General features: G+C 40.9%; 1 protein-coding gene across 3 annotated transcripts in view; it reads right to left on the bottom strand.

Moving 5' to 3' along the window:
- The window catches only part of TSPAN18 (tetraspanin 18), a 121,309-nt gene that overhangs the window by 42,152 nt on the left and 60,165 nt on the right, over nucleotides 1-18,992 (bottom strand). For 2 of the 3 annotated variants that reach the window (XM_030274132.4, XM_030274133.4), the window contains exon 2: nucleotides 16,812-16,942. The exons of the other annotated variant lie outside the window; for it this stretch is intronic. The gene's annotated coding sequence lies outside the window, so the exon portion shown is untranslated. The remainder of the gene's footprint in view (nucleotides 1-16,811; nucleotides 16,943-18,992) is intronic. 3 annotated transcript variants of the gene reach the window in all.

The raw sequence follows: 18,992 nt of genomic DNA, 5'->3' as shown, positions 1-18,992 counted from the left end.
GCATTGCTCTTTTTGTGGCACTCAGTCCCTGTGCTACATCCCTCCTCTTCTGATTCCATATTTCACCCACTCCCATGGGTGACAATACATCTATGACTTGCATTGAAGCACCCACTTCACTGCTGGATCTTCAGATTAAGAAACTTTGTGAAAGAGGAAAGTGTCAAAAGGGTAAAAACCTTCCCATTTTCTTGGCTGGGTCTGATTTACCAGATGTATTTTGCTGTACCCACACAACTTTTCTCAGAAAAGGATCATAGAGTATTCTTTTCCAGAGCTATAGAACCCGCAAATATTTTAGCTATAGGCAATCTGACCAACCACAGAAGTTTTTTTCCAAAATAATGAGTTGCTTTCAATATATTTTTAATATTCATGATATGTTATTTCTTGCTATAATCCAAAAGAGAGGAAATATATTTATCAGTAGCAGAACCAAGAATGGCCAGAAATTTGTATTACCTCTTATCACACTGGTCTCTTTTCCAGCCTGCTCATACTCTTGGCATGTAGAAATGCACAGTGAAAAAGAAAATGTAGTCAGTAAAAGTAACACTTTTAAAATTTTATTTTAAAATCAGAGTGTTGTAAAGCAGCAGTTACAAAATGAGCTGAAATCCTAAGCAATGACTTGTCTAGACATTTTTATAAGAGTTGCAGTGAATGTTGAGTAAGTGTTCAAGGAAATCTGAGTTGATTGAAACATCTGACTACTCTGTGTTTTAACTGGATGGCTGGTGCTGCTTCAGCATCTTGCCAGCAGGATGAGAAGGATATTAAAGTAGGGAGTAGGAGGGGATCAACCAAGAACAGTGAGAGGATAATTAATCTCCTCTTCATTCTTACTTAACTTAGTGAGAATGTTCTCTGATTGTGTTGGATATCCAGTTAATTTTATCCAGGTCTCTGGAAAGCACAAACCCACATTGGCAGTACAGGTAGATGTATCAAGTCTGAAGGAATTTACTCTTGCTGGATTTTTCTTTCTTTTTTCTCAGCACAAACAGAAACAATAGAAAAAGGTTTGAACTGAATATTTTCTATAAGACAGCTTAGCCAGAAGATGAAAACATGAGCTCTGAGATGCATTTTCAAATTTGAAATCTTTGTCTTTTTGCATTCTGATGCCAACTCACTTTCACCTATCATTCTGCATGATGGAATATCATGGACTTCCTGAGCGCATGTTGCATCTTCCAGATGAAGCCTAAGTCTGAGCTGAGAATTTCTTTCTGGTTGGGAAGAGACGTTTACTGCTTGAATTTGTTTTAAAACTCAAACTCAATAATTTTGTGATATTTTTGTGAATCTAGGATGAAACTTCTAATCAAAACAAGTTTGAACTAGCCAGAAGTGTGGTCAATGGGGCATTAATGTGGGACACAGTAGATTCAGACTGACATTCCTGGTCTTCCCAGTTCTCACCAGGGAACACAAGCAACCTACTAGCCAGGCTATTGAGCTAAAATTAGCTCAATAGAACACACCTTTTCTGCACAACCATAACTTACAGATCTTGTGATGTACTACACAGAAAGTTCCTTATCTTTCGAGTCTGGTGATGTCCTTGCTCAAAAGGCCACTTGGAATTCCATTGTGTACAAGTTAGAAAGCATCTGGTCAATTTAGGATGAACAACACTAATGCAGTGAATAGTATATAAAATAACTAACTAGTTAGATTTTAGCTTCTACATACCACTCTTACCAGACATTGAGAGTTATTCTCCAACTCCAGTGCGCTGACAAATCCATGCTATAAGAGGCAGAAACAAGCTGCAGACCTACCTATACACCAGAAAAAGCAGAAAATTTCTCCAGGGACACGGAGCCTGACTATCCCCTCAGAACTTCACACTAGGGTAAATAACAGTGTAATTTTTTGCCCTACCAGATCTACCCATTTCTGGCAAAGCCCCATGTCTGTGCAGCCCCTTTGCTGTCCCACTGCAATGGGGTGAGTGCAGGGGCTCTCCTCTCACTGACCAGCCTCAGCTCCCTTTGCAGGGAAAAGGCACAAGGCAGCCTGCAGCCCAGGCTGGCTTATGGACCAAAAGCAACCACCAAGGTCATCTACATCCAGAAGCCACAAAGATATATTTATTTTCTTCCTCTCTCTAAAATAAAATAAACCCCAATTATAATCATCCTAACCATAACACTTCAGTTTGCAAACACTCTCAAAGCTGCAGTGGGCAATAAATCAGACATGACACTTCCAGCAATTCATCTCTGGTGTTGGTTGCTACATGGCTGTAATATATAAAGAGGTTTTTTCCTGGTGATCCCCAGAGCCAAGATTCTTTTTGTTGGCTCCTCTTTAAACAAACACTCCTGTAAATTGCAGTTGAATCTAAATTTATCATTCAATCCTAATTATTTTCCTCTAATCAGTGGTTTGAGGGTGACTTTGGTTCTGACAGGCTGATACATTGTCATACTCATTTAAAAAGAATAATTCAGTTAAGCCAAGTCCAAATGTATGCACATGATATCTCTGCTGCAAACTCATCATTGCCACATAAGTCACACTGAAGGCAACCAAGACCTTTTGTTTTCAGGCAAATTGTCTCAAAAGAACAACAATAAAAATCAATAAGGGACAAAAGAAACTTCTGCAATGTCATGAAAGACCAGCAAAATGCACTGAGGCTCTGTCAAAACACAGCTGTAACATCCCATCCATGCCACGTCACTCAGAAGGATACCAGAGAATTTTCAATAAAGCAACTGAACATGAAGGTTTATACATCTTTGATATCCCACAGCTGGAGGGAAAGACAGCAGTTTACTAATCCTGTACCATTTCCCTTTCATTAGTTTAAGTTTTCAGTTTTGGATGGTGCTAAATTTAGAAGGAGGGGTTAATTGTTTAACCTTAGAAAAATAATTATGCTTCTTTTGGCGCTGCCTAAAATAAATTTCGTATTTTTAGTTGCCCAAAGTATTTAAAGCTCAATGCAATGGTAAACTCTTTAGTGGAGACTATACCTGTGAATTCACTAAACAAAAAATCTGAGACTAGACTACAAGTTTTTATAGATTTTGGACATGCCTGCCTGTCCTATGGGAAAAAAAAAAACCAACACTTACTTAAAACAAAACTTGAAATCAGGTTTGAGGGTTTTTATTTCTGTTTTGTTTTGGTTTTGGTTTTTTTTTTTAATCCAGTGTTTCAATTTAATTTCTATTCTAGTTACTACTGTCACTTGGCTGGAAGAAGGTGGTGTGGCATAGCTAAGTCTGGTTTAGAACATTCAAACAATTTTTCAATCAGAATTTCTTGCAGTTCTGTAGCTATTTGTCCTCCTATATGTTGTGAGCTATGGGTTTTTTTTTTTTTTTTTTCCCAGTAGAGGTAGTTGAGTAGTGGTAATTCCTTGCACTCTCAACAAAAATGGTGTTCAGCCCAGCCTTGTAATTCACACAGATCTGTGTACAGAGGTAAGAATTTCAATCTCCATTCTGGTCACCATTTTTTCAAGTTCATTGATACCAATACGGTTCCCAAAAATGTTACTCTGTTCTCCATTTCAGCAGGAACCAGAGTGAACCTTCACTCCTCCCCTTTCAATTTTCCAGATATTACACAGGACTTTCACATATTTTCTCTACTTGTAAAAAAAAGAAATCAGGGAAGAGAAAGGGATGTGGTTTCTATTTTAAACAGAAAAATTAATACGGTGTAAAGTGCCTAATCCAATGAGTTGTTGGGATATTTATACTAAAATTTGATTAGGAGATGGAATTTTATTGATATCCCTGGTTAGCATATACATGGTTTATCTAAGTAAATAACCTGTTAAAACACACTAACAAATTTATTTATGAAGACAGGATGAAGAGAGAAATAAACCATTTATATGACAAATCCCCTGTACCAAAGTATAGCAATTTAATGTCTAACTTCACCTTTAGAAGAGAGAAAAGAGTTTCTCATTTCTACTTACAATAGATAGACTAGACTTCTGTGAATAGCTATTTACTGACAATCAGTGGCTTTGTGTGCATATTTTCATACATATATATGTATGTATATGTAGTTATTTATACACACACACACAGAGCCAAGACAAAGCACATTCACCTTCAGCCCAGCTTTTCAACAGTTGCCTCACAAGGAATCTCATTGAGCCCCATCTCTCATCCTCTGACACCCTTCATACATGTGCAAATAGAAACACCAAGTGTGGACTGCAACATCAGAACAATGCGCTTGTGTCGTCAATCATTTGCACTCGTTCTGCAGAGATGCAAATACCTTCATAAATAACATTTTCTAAAGACCTAGGAAAAACTGCTCCACATTTCCTGACCTTCTACTGTTTGACTTGAAACCCTTCAGGTTTTCAGACTTCTAACAGTTTTGTTTCTAATATTCAAAGTTTGGTGCTATCCCCCTTGAAGGAGGATAGGAAGACGAACTAATCTTTCATGTGACTTTGCTCAGGTGTTCATCTCCTTGCCACACACACTTCATTATACTAATTTGTTTTCACATATTAAAGTTGAATGTACATATTCATAGATCAGGCAGTATTCCTGTCATGAAAATTGACTGTGCTTTGAGTAAGAGGACCCTGATCGATTATTTGAGATCTTTCATGCTCTCTCAGTCTAAAGGTTAATTACCACTACTGACACAGCTCCTAAATGCTGTTTACTATAGGACAATACTCTACAGATGTATACAGCAAAACCCATTGCAATAGGAAATAGCCCAAATTTAAACTAGCTGAGCTTAAAAATTATTTTTGACTACTCTCAGATAGTGAAGTTTATAGACATGTACACATGTGCTGTACAACAGGGCATCCTCCTAACAATAAGCTTTCATGTGCTCAGCAAAGGAGTCAGCAGAGCCCCTCTGAACACAAGAATAATGCATGGCTTGGCCGGTCACTGTCACCAAGCAGTGATGTGTATGAACTGCTAAGAGCATTTTCACGTTTAAGATGAAATAATTTATTTTTAAATATTCAGCAGTCAGTGCCTTCTTCGTACTGTACTCACAGGGTCTCAAGTCACAGGCTGTGATTCCATGTTGCCAGGAAGGCTACTTGTCAGCAGTTGTAGCGTGAGCAGCAGCAGGAGGCTCAGAACAAGCATGTGAAATAAAGTGCACATGCCAGAGACTGCACACTGGCTGCTTTGCTAAGTGGCACCAAGCGCTTCACCCTGCAGGAGCCCTCAGATCTCTGTGCTGAGCAGCTGGGCTGCACTTTTCTCCTATCAATAATGATAAATAATAATAACAGTAGCAAAGTAAAAGGAAGCTCTGGGCTTACAGATTGCACCAGGTGGACTTGGTGCTCCTACTTCCAAGTGCACAGGGATTACTTCATCTACCTCTCCCCCCCAGCCTTTGCTTTCGCAGGGCTGGCTGGGGGGCTGAGATGCAGGACTGCCCTGTATCCAGGCAACAGGCAGCCCTGAGGCTCTGCAAACCTCTGCAGTGCACAACAGGAATAACTGGGACAGCTAACTCCCCAGACTTCATGGACCGTGGGATAGAAGGAGCTTTTCCAGTTTTAAAAAATAAAGACAGAGAGTAAAACAACCTGCCAAACTACTTTGTGTCAATGAAAAAGCATGTTCGAAGGTCTCCAGGGACTGCCTGCTTTCCCAGCACTGCTCACTGGGAAGGTGCAAAACTTACTGTGACCATCTCTTTTCTTTCTCAGAGCTCTGTATGTTCTCACCTAGGTACACCTCTACACCTCTACCAACTGCAGGAATTTTCCAGATTTACTAGCCAGCATTCTCAATAGCCACCAGTCTCAATTCCTGGAGCTACATTTTCACCAGGCAAAACCTACCACTGTCATGATTAATGGACATGCACCCACATTACCAGGCTTCAGAGATGTCTTGTGGGAGGAAAAGATCAGTTGAGAACAGGTGAGTCATCAATCCTTATATTCACAAGAAGTTCTTCATCAGTAAAGGGATAAACTTGTGGGCTAGGAGATATGTGGGAGTATATACCCTGACTCCAGTGGCATTCAGATTTCATACTCAGTGCCTTGGGCAGGTTTACTCATGATGCACTGTTCCACTCAGTTTCCCGCTTCAGCTGATGTTGACAGAGACTGGGACAGTCTGATGAAGATTTCATATTTGAGGAAAGACCAAAGAACACTGTGTGCTAAGAAAGTTATAGACACAACCCTGGTCCCCAGGCATCTTCAATTCTCAGATAATCTACAGGCCACTGATATTCAAAACATGAACTACAGAGGATGGAGTTATTTGACAAAGAACTGGAAATATGCTCAGAGAGCTTCTGTAGTGTTCAGCTGCCTTTCAAACAATTCTTCAACCTACCATATGGATATTATGTAATTGCAAGATATACAGAGAAAAACAGTCATGAATAAAAAAAGGAATGACAAATTGCTGCACAAAGATGCTCTGATCCAAACCAGGCTTAATTCAAAGAGACCTTGTGTCTAGGATGAAAAAGGGGTCACAGTGGCCCTTTCCTACCTTACTTGATGCTATATCAGCATTTGAGGTTCTTAGCCATAAACATAATTTGTGATACAACACTGCACAGCAAACACAACAGGTAGTCTAACCTTCCTCATCATCACAGTACCAATATACTATCCAGTCAGGATTTTTACTTTCATGTAGCATGACTAGAAACATTAAACAAAGACTACCCCCAGAGCTGTATGAAAAGATAAAATCAGGAGCACTCTTCAGAGCCTGGGAATTCTCATAATTTCTGCTGCAATTTCAGCTCCCTTCCCATACCTTTCCTCCTCTCTTACCAACTTTTACAGCTTCACTGCCTTGGCAAATAGCTTATTTTCCTTTTAGCACTGACAGCTGTTATTGTAGGAGACAGCACAGTATAAAGTTACTCATTAAAAGAGGTAAAGAACCACCTCCCTTCAACTCCAGTTGAACTTTGGAGAAAAAGAAGTACAGTCCCTCTTTTCTCTATTGTGAGCAATGGCATGGAACATCAGAAAATACTGGCCTAAGTGCACATTGTACAGATGTTCTCAAGGAGATTAACTCAGGGCGTGCAATTCCCATCCTTTGCAGTACAGGGCGTGTCATCCCAGCCAGCTACACCAATTTTACAACAATTTGCTTAAGTCAGAAGGGTGAGGTGGGACCTGTGTACCAGGTAGGTAGGTGTCCTGGATTTCAGTCTGAATTCATCCACTGACAGAGGAAGAGCAAAGCATTCTATCATTTAAATCAGGCCATTTAAATCCCAAAAAAATTCTTATGCAGATAAAGACTATCTTGAATCACATAAATCTTTTTTACAGCTTTTCCCTTCCCAATGTGTCCATTTTGCAACACTGCCTCAGCAAAAGCAAGAAGAATTGCAGCAAAGAATCTGGAGATATGGCAGGTAAGTGGAAGGACAGGATAAATAAAGGGACAGGACAATGATACGGCACCACTGTAAAGCTGAAGCACAGTGGTCCTTTCTGAGACAAGATGTGCTCCAGATCAGGTGACAGCAAATATGCATGGGGACAACTTAATCTTTTGTTAGGAAACCTCTGAGATCTTCAGAGCACACTTCAGCAAAGCACTGCCACCACTGTCTTCTCCAGGACCTACAACTTAAAATACCCATTTAAGTGCTTTGGAGAAAATAGGCCAGATGCTTTCACCCACTGCAAAACCAACTCTTCTGACTGGTGCTATTTTGTGCAAATTGATCCCTCATTCAGAAATTAAAAACAAAATGAGCAGCATTGAGAGACACATCAGAGGAGCTCTGATTGAGAAGAAACCCAGAGCGATGCTGATTGATGACTCCCAGAATGCCTTTCCCAAAGCAATAACGAAATACGTGCCTGGGACGGAAGCCCTGCGCACTGCATGGAAACATTTGAACAGCTCGTCTGCACCCACAGACCTCCCTGCCTGAGGAGCATATTTAAAACAGTTCTGCAAAGCACTACAGCCGGGATCTCTCCTGAAAAATAATAAACATTCCCTTCCCTTCCATCCTCCTCCCTTTTAAATCAAACTCAAACCCCAAATCTGGGGGCACCTCTACTGTGTGTATAATGGTATCTGTCCAGCATTCCTCAGTAACAGAACCCCTTGGAATGGGGAGGAGAGTGCTGCTCATCCTGGGCAGGCACAGTACAAGGGATACAGGGAAGATAAAAAATGCCCTTTGGAGGTTTCAAACAGAGCCTACTGCTGGTGCTGAAGGCAATTATTTTAATCCTCAGCTGCAAGTCACTGGGACACAATAAAAGAGAATTAGCAAAGAAAACATTTAATGATAACAATGAGCATTCATGCCTTATTCCTTGACTTGCAGCTGAGAGTATTCAGTAATTCAGAGGTGAAGAGAAAACAGGAACAAGAAAACCTAGAGCAGTCTCCTTGCCACTAAGAGTGGCAAAAGCAACTCATCAGCAGGAAGAGCTAATCATCATTTTCCTGCCAGACAAACCCCAAACTCTTTCAGAAATGGGGCACATAAAGAAATTTTATATTTAAAAAAAACCAACCAAACAAAAATTACTCTGCATCAGTATACTCAGAAAGAACATAGTATGATCAAAAGATTCTGCTGTTTGGATGACAAAAAGAAAAAAAATAAAAGGACCGAGCCAGATGGAAAGAATTGCTTCAGTTTAAACTAGTAAAGATTTCTTCTAAAACAAACAAACAAACAAACAAACAAACAAAAAATACAAAGGTATTCCTTCACATTAATTCCCCAAGTTTTATTGAATCTAAGATTAAATTTTTTTTTTTCAAATTCTAACTTAAAAACAACAACTACCCCAAACAAAACACCACAAAACCTCTTTTTATAAAAAGGTTGGATCCAATTTTAATAGGAAAATGTAGGTTTCATTTTTTGATATTAAAAAGATCAACTTCAGCATTTCTAAACAAAAAATATATTGCATTAAAAATCTAGAAGCAAATATTTTAATGTCTTTATATATATATATATATATATATATATATATAAAATATATATATAAGTAGCCCTACTATTGATTGAATCTATTTACTTAATTTTAACTTGATTTTATGAAGATGTACAGTCTCTATGAAGATTCTTGGATATAAAAGTTTGTATAATTTTTGTCTTTCATAAATATTGTCTACTACAGAGATGTGATTCATATACTTGATATGTACAGCTGATTTTCTATTCACAGGTAGAACACTAGACTTTTCATCAGTTGTCATTACTACTGATCAATAGAAAAAAAACACATAGCAAAAGACCAAGATCCCAAGGAGCTCAGGCAGCACTTTGGGATTAGCTTTGTACACTTAACATTCAGGACTACTGAGTACCCCTGGGGATTTATATTGCTAGTCCTAAACATCTGGATTTACATTTAGCTAGTTTGGAATTTTCCAAATGAGTTCTTTCCAACTATATCTTGAATAGAACCCACAAAAAACCAGAAAACATTTCATCACTGCTTTTTAGAAGTCACCATGACTTATCCCTGTTTCCTGAGATGACTTGTGGAACATACACAACTCTATACACCATGTGGTCATACTAAGTCTCCAGGAGAATCAGAGCTTTGCTGTACTGATCTTCAGGTATTTTAAACAAGAATAAGTTGTGCTGATGTGAGTAGTCTGTACTTGCAGTCTTTACTTTGAACACTGGCTTTTGGCAGAAGGATCCAGAATAGTCGAATGCCAACTCCTGGTTCCAATCAGTTCAGAGAGACTTTGGCCTTCAGTGCTGCTACCAGACAACATACAGAACTGGGAAGTGGAAAGGGAAATGGAAAAGCAAAGGCAGTCCTGGCAAATAATTACAATTTCCAGTAATGTGATACATACATGAATACAACTGTCAGGGCAATAACTTGTGATAAACTTCTAGCTCCATTCTGAGAGCTGAGAGCTTTAGCATGGGGGGGGGGGGGGGGGGGAAAGAACAAGCTCTTTCCTTCTTGTTAACTGAATCCTTGTGGGAGAAATAATTTAAGGTTGAGGATATTATTTTTAGCTTTCTTGGAATGTACTCTTGGATATACTTTGCAGCCAGGAATGTTATAAATGGTCCGGGTCAGTTTGAGGAGTCAGTGACAAATTCTGCCGTGCCAAACATGTCCTCTGTACTGCACTGGGTGTTCATCTTTCTCTCTTTAGCACCAGCAAGGGCTACCCAGACAGCAGCAAGAATGCCCAAGCCTGATAAGCCTGCTGCAGGGCACGGGGAAACCAGTGCGTTGGATAGCCACGAAATCTAACATCCTGTCATTAACAGTCATCAGGGAAAAGTGCCAGAAACAAGGTGGCAATTACACAAGGCATGTTCACAGGAAAAGCTTCCTCCTACCCTCCTGGGCTCAGGGGCTGGCTCCTGCCATGATGCAGGGAGGGACTAAGCCAGTTAATGCTCCTAGATACTTTAAAATGTCAAGACAGTGCTACAAGTCCATCTGAAATTAGCACCTCATTAGTGATTGGGAATTTGAAAATAAATCTTTCACAGATTATTAAAACAGGAATTTTATGTTGCTTAAACATACTTCTTTGAAATATATTCGTATTTGCACATGCTGCTGGGGGTGTTGGTCCACTCATACATGTGCTCTACTCCACATTTTTGGGACAGGAACAGTTGCAGACATATTCAGCTCAAGCCCTCCATGTGCTGGGCACTGGAAGCTACAATACAAGCAGAGCACTGCCTTTATAACTCCCTGTCTCATCCAGTCACAAAATGCCTGCATGTCCTCTCTCCCTCAGCTCTCCTGACCCATGCTTCTGAGGAGAACAGCCCTGAATGTCCAGCACAAGCATGTCCAAGGCTGCTCCTCCTTTCTTATCTGCCAACAGCCATCAACAAACATAATGTCTGCCAAGGATGCAACTCCCATCCATTAGGAGGTAACTGGAGCATGAGTCATCTAACAGAAGACAAACCAGACATTAGATTATCATTATCTTTACTGTGCACAAGCCTGGCCAGCAGCTGACCTATGTGTAGGCTCCTCTTTCAAAAGAGCTCTCAAGATTTTGACTAAATAGATGCATCAATGCAAGCAAGAAAAGAACTTCAGCTTTAAAACAGGTCAAGGCACTCGATGGCAATAATAACCTTTTTCATGGTCTGTAAATTTAAAACTCAACTAGTTTTCAATTTCTTTTCTTTTTAATGTAATCTGAATATAATTTTTTATATGCAGTTTTACAATGGAGGAAAAGGAAATTCTGGATTACTTCTTAAATTTTTTCTTCCCATTCCTGCTTTGTCACAGAAAGAAGGAACAATGGGGAAAAATATGAAGAGAAACTCTTCAGAATTAAAACTTTTTCATCATCAGATTACTCTGAAATCTGCAAAGATCCACAAAGATGGTTTCTACACAAAATAAAATACATTTCCTACAAGAAAAATCTTATCAGCTGCTTTAGCATTTTTGTATAGATGAGGAAGGAAGGCAGAGAGAAATCAAGCTACTTCCCTCTGTCAGTATGCAGTCTAGGCACAGAGCTAATAATTGAATGCAAAATTCCCCAAACCCACTTCACTTCTTAGAGGGTAATACTATCCTTATTACTGATTTTAGTAGTTATCACCTTTCACTGATCCCAGCTCTTACTCATAAGCCCAAGAATAAAACCTTCAAATACATGCACATATACCCTTCTTATGTATCTATTTCCTGTGAAATCTCTACAGTGAGAGAACAGTTCTAGCAGCTTTTAAACTAAGTCCCCAGCTTTACACAATAATTTTTAAAATGACCAAATCAAAAGCAAATGTACTTTTGTGGGTCTCAAAATAAGCAATGCAAAGCCTTCACTGCCATTCTCAGGCATCTGAGAATCCTATCTCAGCCATTCCACACAGAACATGGCATAGCAATGAAAGGCGGTTCTGCTTTCCTGTCCTGTCACATTTGGTAAACCTCACTTTCCCTTGACAAAGCACTTTACCCATGATAGAGTTAGTCAAAAAAGCTTTAAATTACTCTGTAGCATTAGATCTAAGTGATGGGAGCTGTTAGAGATATATTTCTAATGACAATTTCTTTCCTCCTCCATCATGATCATTTCGATGTTACTCAAGCTCCCAACTTCACAGGGAAACAGGCACAGCCCAAACCAGTCCCCCATGCACCACGGTTACCATCAGAAGGATTAGCTCCAAGTCTCTGAGACAATACCTCCCTAAAGATCAACCCACTGCTGGCAGAATCAGCTCTAGCAACATTTGAGTCCTAGGGCCATTAGAAACAGAAGTGGCAAACTCGTGCCACGTTGTCAGCAGCCACTTACAGCCTGATGAGCACCTCCTGCAGCAGAAGAGCTGAAAGCTCCCTCTGTCCCAGCTGAGATGACAAGATCTGCTCCTCAGAGAAGGTGCTCGGGATGCACAGCTGACCTGGCACTCACCCTCGACACTCCTCTCTACCCGGTTAGAACGCACAGCAAACATCGGCCACTGCAGCTCCTGGGACAGTTACAACGCGAGCAGGCTGCCACCAAAACACGTGGCCTGGGAGTTTGCAGGGAGCTTGGAACAACAGCTGCCAGGCCAGGCGCATCCCATTTATCTGTGCAGTGCTAACTCAGACGTCCCATGCCAACCATGTACATGTCAGAAGCCATTTGCTGCTTCACTGGCAATTTGAGAACGAAGCACGTGGGGCATTGCATCGTTCAACACCACTCGCTGTGATGTCTCCTCTTGATACCACAGTGGACAGCGTGTAGGAGGCCCCAAATTGCCTTTTGTGAAGAAAAAGCTATGTGAGCTCATTCCCCTGCCTGCTGTACCAAGCCCGGAGCAAAGTAAAGCCCAGAAGGCTTCCGCGGTATAAGTACAATTTATCATAGAGGAAGATTCTCTTGGAGACTACTTTTGTAGGTATTGGAGAGTAGCACAGCTTCTCCAAACAGTTTAATTCACAGTCAAAAGAAAAATTAAAGAAAATTAGAACTTTCTCGGTATGATATCCAATTCTTTTGGTCAATGCAGCCTCCATTTAAAGGCTTATATTAAAAACTCCAAATCTTTACAAAGTCCTTACTCCATTCTCACAAAATTGCAGTTTCTTTAAATGTTCAACATTTTAATTAGGAAAAAAAGTGTGTATTGTCACTGCACACACAGATAATCACCATAATAATATTGAACTATTATTATTCTGCCCAAAAATGTGTTTATTGAAAGTACTTTCCCTTTTTCCACTTCTGTAATCACACCTCAGCAAAACACAGATTGAGTACTGTGACATAATTGTGGTAAATGGACCTCAAAATTTGTCACTTCTTTCTAAGAAGGAGTTGGTTTTTTTCTACTTTAATTTTTAACAAATTTGCAACAGTATCAGTTGTTGAACGGATTTTTATCAAAAATAAATCGGCACAATCAGCAGAACATCACAAGGCACTAGAAGTGATGGCAACCACAGAAAGCACAACTAAAAACTGCATCCCAATTCAAGAGGCTACAAGAGGATACAAAAGAAAGAGTGCCCAAATCTTATGCTCACATGCACAAGCACACACTCATTCCTCTCCAAGAGTTATCTTTTTCCCAGCTCCCAAACCTATGCTTTTCCCATTCCAGGCTCTGCCTCTGCTTTCTGGAGTCAGCCTTTTTTGTGCTCATGTTGCTCCAGCTGTTCCTTTGTAGAAGTTGCTAAGTGGATGTGTTTGAAGTTCAGACTTTTTCAAAAAAGCAGACACTTTCTGTTCATCAACAAGTGACAGTTGCACCAGGAAAAAAATCCCAGATTTCAGGAGTCCTTTTCCTGAGATGGTGCATGTTTAGACTGACCCCTGCTACCCGCAGAACTTCAGCCAGCAAACTGTACCCAAATAGTGCTGCTGGCAGCCTCGCTTCCTGCTGGCTGGAGCATTTCATCTGCCTGCTGGGATATCAGGCTGTCTTCATCCCCAGCAGTGGGCTTGGCCATCCAACAGAGAGGAAGCTGCTGGCCCAAACTGCTGCATGCCACTCACTCAGCACTTCAGATGCAAAGATATATGAATATGAAGGTAGTTTGTGAATGAAAAGGGACACAGAGGGGTGCTCTCTGCCTCTGTCCCATAGCCTGAGCATCCTCTTAAGCAAGAAAAAAACAAACATCATACAGAGTTCAAGATGCAGGGAAATGTAACATCCTCTCCTCCCGTCATAGTAGCTGGACTTCATAATTTGCCATTTTTCTGCTTTGCCTCATCACCTGAACTGAGATAACAAAGTAAGTCTTTTGCACAGCCCAAGATGCTGTGCCATGCGTACCATGGGCTACCACTTTCTTTTTGCCTAGAGCAACAAAACAGAACAACTTTCAGCAAGGGGAGGGGGAGAAAAAATAACTGTAAGAAATCAATTTTTAGAAAGAATGTAACATTATGCCATTTTCCTTATATGGCCACTGGTATCCCATGTGGAGACACAAACAATAGCCAGCTTGGCAGGGGGTGGAGTAAGAAGAAGACTTGAGGGAAAAAAATTATATATATATATTCCCTGCTGGCCCTCACCCTCCATTTCCTCTTGAATTTCTTTGTGACTGCACTGAAAGGGGTCAATAGCTCCCAGCTTGAGAAATGCAGCTTTTGAAAGGTCTATCACCAGCATCTGTATTTAAAGCATGCCTTTTACTTCACAGCACCCCAGCTAATGCAAAGCTTTTAAAAAGCAAGCAGCAAGATAAACTTTCAGGGTTAAAAAAAAAAAAAAAAAAAAAAAGCTTAGGGGAGAGGAGGAACTGTTCCTATCTGCCTTGGGCTTACTAACACTTTCACTGGAATAAAACTTGACTGGCAAAGCAGGGACTGGGAACAAAAGCTGCAGATGATCCAGAATGCTATGGATCATTACCCCTGGCTTTAGTCTCCACCTCCCTATGCTTTAAAGTACATTAAGAAACCACATGAAGCAGCCAAGCACCAAACTGGAAAAGAGTGTCACTTAATTAAAAACAATGGGAAAATTAGCCCAGGACTCATTAAGCATATCAAAGCTTTGCAATCTTCAGTGTTTAAGAATTTTGTATCTGACAAACACAAGCAACTTAGATTTTAATAAGCTTAATTAACTTATCTTGATAGTGAAAGACTGGAACAGTGGCTAAGTGGCTAAGATTATATTTAGGCTTTCTGTTCGAAGAAGTACTCCAGAAAAGCTATGACATGTTAGAGCCAAGATGCATTGAGAGGGAGGACGAACAGGACTATCACTTCATCCTTTAGCGCCAGAGGACAGAGCCCATATAGAAGGCTGGCACATGACCAGTTTTTCAGGACCTCCAGGCTCCATTTCACATTGAAGCCTCATTCAAACATCCAGTGGCAATTGTATTGCAGTTACTTTTTCTATTAGGATGTCGCATTTAATTCACTTTGGAAGTGGATGAATCCACACAAGGAATTTGTACAGCCCACCAATTGCTGTACTCTCAAGGTGTAACCCAGTCATCTGCATTCTGACATTCATCTGTTTTAGAAACTAATTGTTCTCTCTAATAAAACTTTTCCAAATTTGAGGGAAAAAAAAACAGGTGAAATGCGTCAGAAAGATGCTCTACTTTGTATTAACTAAATACATCCAGCTATGGTTTTCCAGCTCCAGTTTATTTGTCTTTATCTGATTGTTTAACTGGAGCCTTTCAGTAAACAATAGAAGAAGCCCACACTGTTCAAATAAGACAAGCCTGAAATTCACAGATGGAAAGGTGCAGTGGTACCTCCAGCAGCACCACACACAGCAAAAAGGTACTTCATCCTACCACACTGTCTGGGAGAAAAGCCAAAGAGACCAAAGAATGCTCCAGAAGCACAGAAGTAAATTGCCTTTGAGTATCTAGCACTGGCAGCATACAACTTTGCATTTCACTTTAATTCCCCTCATGCTATCTTTCTCACAGGCACTCGAATACATTAGTCTGTACCTTATCAGATCCTGAATTACACTTGTAGACAAGCTCCTAACTCTGAGAAATGTAGTTCAGAGACGTTTATGGGGCTGTAATGAGTACTGACAGATAAGCCACACTCATGCAAACACGCTCGCAACTGATGTCTGGTTTAACACAATACAGCCCTAAGCCTTCATAATACAGCCTAGGAAACAGAATCCACCCATCACCTACTACTAATTGCATCTGCAGCGGTCAGGGGTTGAAAGAGAAGTAAGCAGATTAATTCTATTAGTCTGTGCAATAGTATCCCAAGGGGACAAGGGAAAATCCCATCATTTAAATCAGGACTGGTAGACGCTGATGGGAACGATGTTACATGCTAGTAGGGGATTAAGAGTTTGCACTAAAGGGCCTCATTTTTTCTAGATCTGGTTTCCATGAGTCATAGCAATTAGAACTCCAAGGCTTTTGTGTTTGTTTTTTCCCACTTACAGATGACCTGATACATCTTTCCGAGTTGAAAACAACATTATTAAATTAATTTCTTACTAAATCCCTTCTCCACAACATACAATCCTTTATTCTTTTTTCTTAAAAAGTTTTCTGTTTAAATTAAGGTATTTTAAATGCAAAATTATTTTATAACACAAAATCTACGTATTACTTTATTAATACCTCAGATGTAACATTTTTTCTTTGTTCAGCATATTCCTCCCACGATTTTAACCAATATTCATCTCAACCATATGGGCAGTCTTGATCCTCTGAAAGTATATTTTTGCTGAGAAATGTTCCCCATGCTGTAAATACATTGTTAAGTTTCATCCCTACAGACACAGCAGGCAGTGGTGACAAAGCCCTTCTTGAGCCAAATGAGTAGAAAAAGTAATTTGCTCAATCTAGTGCAAGTGAGCCTGAGCATCAGAAGCACTGTCTGCCTTACCTGTGTGCTGCTTTGAGGGGCCAGACTTTCAAGGAAATACTTGTTCTCCTCACGAAGTCAGGCTGTACTGAATATGCATCTGTCAGGATCCTTGCTTCAGGTCTGTAACACTGTGATCGAGGCTGATTAACCTGTCAGAAACAGCAAGGAAAATACATAAGACACATCCTGGACCTGAGGAGAAGACTGCCACCTTGTTTTACTTCTCCTGCTTGGGTGAAGACCAACTCTTTCTTGTACAACTGAAGGAAATGAGGGGAAGCGTCCCCCAGTGACCCTGAAGACCCTGTCAAGGTCAGGACTAAAGGCAAAATCTTCTTCCTTACTTTCCAGTTCATTAGGCTGACCAGAAAAGGTCTTGGACTGGAAGGCAATAGGAAGATAGGACTATTTCTAGCAGAATAAGAGGGAAGCAACAGAGTTGTTCCACATCTTCCCCTCTTGCTCCTCTGCACAGCAGAGAAGGGAGAGGTGCTGTGAGTCCCCAGAATGCAAGTTCCAGAACAGAGGATGGAGTGTGTGTGATAAAACATAGGTAGTTAAGTGTTTAACACACACAGCCCCTTTCACTTTGTAGGCAACAAACATGCACACATCTGTTCACCTAGTGGATAGATGTTAAAGCACCACTTATTCTGAATAGAGGGAGCCAGAAATGATTGAGGATTAAAAAGAAGGTGATGGAGTTAAGAGGCAGGTAAGGGTGGAAGGAAGATAGCAACAGATGCTCAAGGGTTGAAAGCAATAAGGCAAGCAAAAGAAGGTAAATCAAAGCCTACAGAATGGCACAAAAGGCCAGTGGGAGAGGAGAAGGGATCATGCCAGATTGCATCTGTTTTCTGCTTGCAGAAATCAGCCAGACACGGAGCACAGAGATGGGGCCATCACTTTAACTGAGCAATGGTTCCATAAGAGCTTCTCTCTGGAGAACGGCAGTGAGTCTGGATCTCATTCTCCCTGACAGCTCCAGTTCAGATATGAAGATGGCGCCGTGTAAATCCATTTCACAATATTAATTCTCTCCTCTCTAGTCTACCTTGTTTATTTGCTTCCTTTTGAAGTGCAAATCCTCTGCCCTGCCCAGCCTCTCCAGATCTCAGGGCCAACACCAACTGTCCACATGAAACATCAGGTAGCATCTCTGACCCCACTGCATCACACAGCACTTAGCACCTCCTTCAGCATCAAGAAGAAAAGCTGGGAGAGAGGGTCTTGTCACAGCAGCTCCTCACTGAGACAGGGCTGCAGCAGGACATGTCAAGCTTCCCGTCTCTGTCATGCTGTCTGACAGCCATACTGAGCTGAACTGCCATTTGTCAATCCAGGGATTACAAAGCCACCTACAAGCCAGGTGGAAAGTGCTAATGTCACACCAGACCACATGAAAGGAAATTCCTCCCACACACAGGGTATCAGCCCTCTGTCAGCAGCTCCCTGCTCCCCAGTGCAGAGGTGTTGTTTCACACTTCCCCAGGATGAGAGAGAGGCTTTAGTGGGAGCAGGGGCATGGGTGAGGAGTGCTCTGCACCCTGGAAATTCATCTTCCATGCAATAGAGGAACAGCATGGTCTAGTGAGCAGAGCAAGGGCCCATCAAATGGTACTTGGGCAGATGTTCTCCATGCCTGTGTCTCCAGTGGACTCTCAGCACTTTCAGTTGTGGCTCATCCTCCCATGGGTGTTTGTTTACAAAACTCTTCTCTGCTCTATACAACCTGGCATTTCAAATACACACATACCAGCCACATCCTGGTTTCTTTGAAAGGGAAGGGCAAATATTTGAGAGATGCAAGTGCCTGTATGCAGAAAATGCACATCCATACACTTCTGCTCAGGACAAAGTGCCTGCTGCCTAACAAAAGCATATCCTATTGCACACAGTCCTAGTCCTTTCAGACATAAGGTATTGCATATTAATTCCCAGCCTTTGAAGACAATGAGGGGAAAAGTTTGTTCAAGTTTGTAAAGTGATCTGAAACCACAACACGGAAAGTGGCCCAGGCAGGCATATCAAGAGTCATTAAAATTTTGATTCAATGGCATCTTTAGTAGCAATTTTCCCTTTCCATTATGGAAGAACAGTCCTGTCCATGTAGGAAAGCCCCATTCATCCCCTATTACTATTCCAGCTGGTGCACCACTGTGATCAGAAGCAGAGGGCTCTAATATATTTAGGGTCACT

The sequence above is a fragment of the Taeniopygia guttata genome, chromosome 5 (assembly GCF_048771995.1).
Source record: "Taeniopygia guttata chromosome 5, bTaeGut7.mat, whole genome shotgun sequence".
In the NCBI taxonomy this organism is placed as follows: Eukaryota; Metazoa; Chordata; class Aves; order Passeriformes; family Estrildidae; genus Taeniopygia; species Taeniopygia guttata.
This window is presented reverse-complemented; position numbering and strand designations above follow the sequence as displayed.